This window comes from Wyeomyia smithii, chromosome 2 (assembly GCF_029784165.1).
Source record: "Wyeomyia smithii strain HCP4-BCI-WySm-NY-G18 chromosome 2, ASM2978416v1, whole genome shotgun sequence".
In the NCBI taxonomy this organism is placed as follows: domain Eukaryota; kingdom Metazoa; phylum Arthropoda; class Insecta; order Diptera; family Culicidae; genus Wyeomyia; species Wyeomyia smithii.
Window position 1 is genome coordinate 131,351,610 of NC_073695.1, and position 5,837 is coordinate 131,357,446.

The 5,837-nt window shown below is 39.8% G+C and overlaps 1 protein-coding gene across 1 annotated transcript in view; it reads right to left on the reverse strand.

The window, feature by feature from the left end:
• The window catches only part of LOC129723344 (uncharacterized), a 40,158-nt gene that overhangs the window by 11,349 nt on the left and 22,972 nt on the right, over positions 1-5,837 (reverse strand). The window lies entirely within an intron of this gene.

A 5,837-nucleotide genomic window follows, 5' to 3' on the forward strand; every position in this document is an offset into this window, starting at 1 on the left:
TCAGATCGAAGGAGAACCGAACTGAATGAAGAAATGCAGCTGCCCACTACCTCCGCCGCTGCTGCCTGATACTACCGCTCTGGTTCTGCTGCAGCTCAGTTTGGCCGCTGGAATCAGCCACCGCTGCTGATTATACAAGACCGGCCTGGTGGCCTTCCACTTGTTAACTGATGAGGCCTTCCACTTGCTATGAGACGACACAGGCTATTATATAGCCCAAAGCAAAAATCCATCCGCGAGCAAACAAGAAGCGAGCTTGTGATTGGTTGAATGTGCACGACTTTTAACACAACTTTTAACTAGTTTAGTATCGAAAACATATTTAAATTATTATATGACAATCTTGCGCAATATTTCCCCTATCAATCAAGCCATTGGTGTTTAGAATCTGTTCAGTGGTAATGATAAAAGAAGCATTTTAAAACGGTGTTGAAACACCTGTTGCAGCTACCGAAAGCGAGCTCGTTATTGGTTGAAAGCTGCGAGACTGTTTACAAAGTCAGATCGGTTGTATCCGTTAGTGTCGACTGTGCTTGTGAAGAGAGGTGGTGATTGGTTGCTCGGTATAATTTAGACAATCGATGTGATTTATCAATTTTTCAATAGTGTATCTCGAACAATAGGTTATTTTTGTTACATAAATTCAACCGTAAAAGAATTTCTGATCGGTTGATGCCAAAACCTCGAAATTCTGAAAAGAAATGACTGATATATAAGCGCTCAAAACCTGACCACTTTTCCCTGGTTTTCCCCGGTTGAATTACTAGATTTTTAAATTCAGGTGCCTAACTTCGATATAGACGTTAGTCCAACGTCAAAAATATCTTAACTTTTCTGCAATCGACTGCATATGACACGAAGACTTTTTCCTTTTACGGAAATGCTTGTGTTATCGCAGAACAATGACTTTGTGCATCCTGGAGGCAAATCAGGAAGATCTGAAGTGAATATGTTGTACAGGACTGGACCCAAGACTGAACCTTGAGGTACACCTGCTCTGACAGGAAATCTATCAGATTTTGAATTCTGATAGACAACCTGCAGAGTTCGATCAGTAAGATAATTTTTTAAAATTTTGATTAGGAAAATTGGAAAATTAAAAGTTTGCAATTTCGCAATCAAACCTTTATGCCAAACACTGTCGAATGCTTTTTCTATGTCTAAAATAGCAGCTCCAGTGGAATAACCTTCAGATTTGTTAGCTCGTATCATATTAGTAACTCTGAGCAATTAATGAGTTGTGGAATGCCCATGGCGAAATCCAAACTGTTCATTTGCAAAAATTGAATTTTTTCGAACAAAATGTAAACAAATCGTTTTATTACACCATTGGTTTCCAAAAGACTCACACAATTCATGGCAAGAATCCTTTCTTTTGTATAAATCGATAAAATTATTTAAATCAAGTTTTTAGTAAAGGGCGATAAAACAGTTTACCCAAAACAAAAGATGCTTTGGAACTAGGCCCTTTACATTGTTTTGAAGCAACGGGCTTATTTGCGAAATATTTCGTAAACAGGCGACAGTAAAGGGCGGATCAACTTTTGTTTTCAAAATAAAGGCGCATTTAAAGAGGCGTAACTAAAGGAAAAATAAAAACAAGGCGAAAGAAAGATGGGCGTATCTCGTTGTCAGAATGCTTTAAGGCGAAATAGAGGTGGGCGAATCTCGTTGTCAGAATGCTTTAAGGCTCATTAGGAGAAGGTTAGAAGAAAAGCGCAGATTTAAGCCATAAACGCACGAATTTAATGTAGTATTGTTAGGAAACTATAATCCAGGTTTATTTTACGTCGATTTTTGGTATTGATGTTAATGTTAGTCACTTCCTTTGAAATTACGATTTGAAAATGTACTTGCAAATTTTCAAACTGATATTCCTCAATGTTTATCTTTTGTTAGTTGCGCTCTTATCGCAAATCACTCCGGAAATATCATTTGAAACAAATCGACCTATATTGCAGCCATTCAGGAGCCACTTCGGCTGCTGAAAAAAACGCCTGCAAAACATATGGAAACTGCTTAAAATAGGTTCGGGGTGATTAAAATAGTGTCCCTCGATTGGTAACTTTGAATGATTCTTGTTAAAGTTTGCTAACTTAGTTTTACAATCTGACAGACAAAACGATAGAGAACATATTGATATACTACTGTTTGAATTTCACCCAATACATTTCGAGTATTTCGTCTAAATACACAGGCGGTTTCTGAAGCTGCTTAGAATATGTTCCCTACCCTAATAGCCACAAAAAAGTAACGATTTTTGTATTCAAAACAGATTGTGTGTTTGGAAATCCAAGTGATTGTTTATGTAGCAGAGCTTTTAGAAGATTTCAGAATGCCACAGATAAAAACATTTCGACAGATCTCGCTGCAATACTTTGTGCAATGTTTTAGTGTATTTTTAGAATACATTTTTCCTGCAAAAAAATTAGTCTTTAAAAAAAATGCTACGTCGATTTCACTACAACCCCCCCTTCCCCCCTCGTCACAAAATGATGATATCCCCCCTCCCCCCATAAATGCTACGTCATTTAAGTATGGTCCCTAAGTTTCTGCCGAAGCTGGTGTTTCTAGATTCAGTAAATTTCTAGACCATTTTACGAACTGACAGGTGTCACGTATTCTGCTGTTGATGTTGCTTTTACGTGCGTTATGTCAGCGGTTTAGAGCTTTCTGTCAAAATTTCATTCATAGATTGAGTTCAGAAACGTCTCGTAAAATGATCTATATAAATGGTTTAATTGAATTAAACGTTTTATCTTGAGGAATAAATAATAAAAAAGAATTATGACATATATTTTGAATGAACTGGTATCGCACAACGATACATTTAGGTATCGATACATTAGCCTCGATACTATCGGAATATCAGTACTTGCTCTCGATACAGGTATCGATCCTAAGTATCGATGTTTGATGGTATCGCAACGTCCCTAGCCACACACGCTAGCCACACACCTTATATATTAGGGACACACGCTACAAATATTCACACACGATATGTGCACACACCCTATTTATACATACGCTGGATGATGGTGGCTTCTCAAACCACCTGGCGGTGCGAGTCTCTTTCAGTTTCGGGTTGTATTTGCCCAACGATATCTGAATCGGATTACCGCTGGTGGGGTCCAACTCAGATCGAAGGGGAGCCGAACTGAAAGAGATAAGAACTGCAGCTAACCACTACCACCGCCGCTGTTGCCCGCTTCTGATCCCATCGCCTACTGCCATCGGTGTTGATGTTCGCTGTTGTTGCCTGCTGCTAGAAAACTGTTTTGCTTGAGGAGAAACAGTCTCTTATATAGGTGGTGGTGGTGATGGTGGCGGTGGTGGTGATGGTGGCGGCGGCGGCGGTGGTGGCGATGGCGGTGGTGGTGGCGGTGCCTATAAACATGCACATGCATACCACCGCCGCTGTTGCCCGCTGCTGATCCACGCTGCCTTCGCCTACTGCCATCGGTGTTGATGTCCGATGCTGCTGCCTGCTGCTAGTAAACTGATTTGCTTGAGGAGAAACAGGCAGCAAGCGACCAATCAAAAATCGACATTTGCGTTTCGACATTGTTCAACAATTTTCAATATTACAATAGTTTGAACAATCGGATTACAATTTTCTGCATTTGGACGGGTGCTTAAATGATTTTCCAATCGATTGCTGCAAAAATGACAGAAATCGGTTGGAAACTGACTGGGTTCAAAACGTTTGAAATTGGACAATTTTTGTGACGCTCTCGATGTTTTCGGTTTTGAAATTGGATCCCTGTATTGAAATTGGGTCCCTGTAATTGTTGCCGTAAGACGTATTCTACGTCAAAAAGTTCACTCTACCTTCAACGCTGGGCTTGGACGCCGAGATAGACCTTCATGGGGATCTTCCCAGTAATGGTAACCGTGTTGACGGCGTTCATCCTCTCGCAACAAGTTGGCTTCATCAGCTCTAGGCTTCCATCAAGCGTCAAGGAGCCCGTGACATTCGACTGCTACCGCGAATGCTCAAACACCAACTGGCTCTAAAGCCGTCGTCTCGACTTCCCCTTTACCGACGCTTTTTTTTTGCTGCTTGTGGTTAAAATCATACCAAAAATCGGGAAGTACAAACCGGGTAGCTCCGTTCCGGTCCGGTTCGAAATAAAATCGAGACTCGAAGTTTCCGGTCCTATTTGACTTTTGACCGGATTCTCCCCGATGTGATGTCGAACACTATTCACAAGAAGTTTCAATACGCCTCCCGCGACGCTGATAACTTTTTGACTTCTTTAAAATCTGACAATATATGTTACGGAACAGTAAATTTATCCACCTGATCAAGCCTGATTTTATTTGACGCAGATCTTGCTGCGAAGCCGCTGTCGACTTTAACTGAAACCAACAACCAGCTTTCCCCTATCCGGCAGAATCATGGAAGTTAGGTAAACATAAAAAAAACAGGGTCTCATGTTGACATTTTCTCAGAAACTGTTGAACAAATAAAGCGGCAGACATGAAGGACGATGATTTTCCCGGCGTGAAGCCTAATTTCCCGGTTTTCCCGTATGTTTTTCCCGGTGATTTAAAATTCCCGGCTTTTTCCCGCTTTTCCCGTTTTTCCGGTAAAGTGGCCACCCTGAGTAAATGTATTTATCAAAAATTCAAAAAATGATCTCAGCTATAGTATCGATACTTCTGGTATCGATACTTTTTGACCGATATTTTGAGTAGCTCGATACTCTTGGTTCTTCGGGTATCGATACTGAAGTATCGATACTCTCCGTCGTATCGCCCAATGCTAATTCAAAGCGTACTGCGCAGGGGGGATTTACTGCTGTCAAAATTCATATATGTGTGCGTTATCGCAGATCAACTCTGGTCCATGAAGTTTGTTGGTCCATGACGTTTGAAAGATTTCCTGTGTGGCGAGGAAAGTTCATGATTTTCAGCTAATTGCAGACTGCTGCCACCAAATTTCACTACGCAACGCAGTATGAATAAAAGTTTTCCGCGATTTCTAGAGTTTTGTTAAAAAAGAACGTTACAATTCTACTGAATTTTACTTCAATCAAAACGACAAAAACCAAAACAACCGGACGCCTTGTTGCCAAATATGCTGGTCACGGTTACACGATATTTGACAGATAGATTCCCCCTGGTACTGCGTGTGGTGTGTTATTTGCGCTTTGGATGCAGGGTTGCCACATTTAAATCTGTGTTTTCCCTTGAAAAAATCTGAGCATCTGTATCTTGAACAAAAATATCTGTAAAATAAATCTGTATTGTTTACACATAAAGAACTTTGTATTTTTTAAGTTTTTATGGTACATGAACAAAATTTTTAGCTTAAAACCAGTGAGGAGTTGAAAATATGTTCAATTTTCTTAATATTTAATGAAATAAAATTTGGATTGTTTTTAAAAATTAATGTCAATTTCGAAAAATCTGTAAATCTGTACTTTTCGCCAAAAATCTGTATATCTGTATATAAAGATTCTGTATCGTTACTTCGGCCAAAAATCTGTAAAATACAGATTAATCTGTACATGTGGCATCCCTGTTTGGATGATGTAACATATTAGGGGGATTCATGTCGAGCTCGTAAACAAATACCCAGCAGTAAAAATACTCACCTCCATTGACGAGTAATGGAAGATACGCAGTTTACGGCTCGGTATTCGTATACGAGCTCGATGTGAAGACCCCTATTGTGATGAGTTACCTATATGCTTTACATTGATTCTTCCGATATTTTTCAAATATCGAATGAGAAGTATCGATACTCGATAATATTGCATGTGACGGTATCGGTCTTAGATCGGTACTAAATACTCGGTATATCGGATGAAAATAATCGGTACTAATGG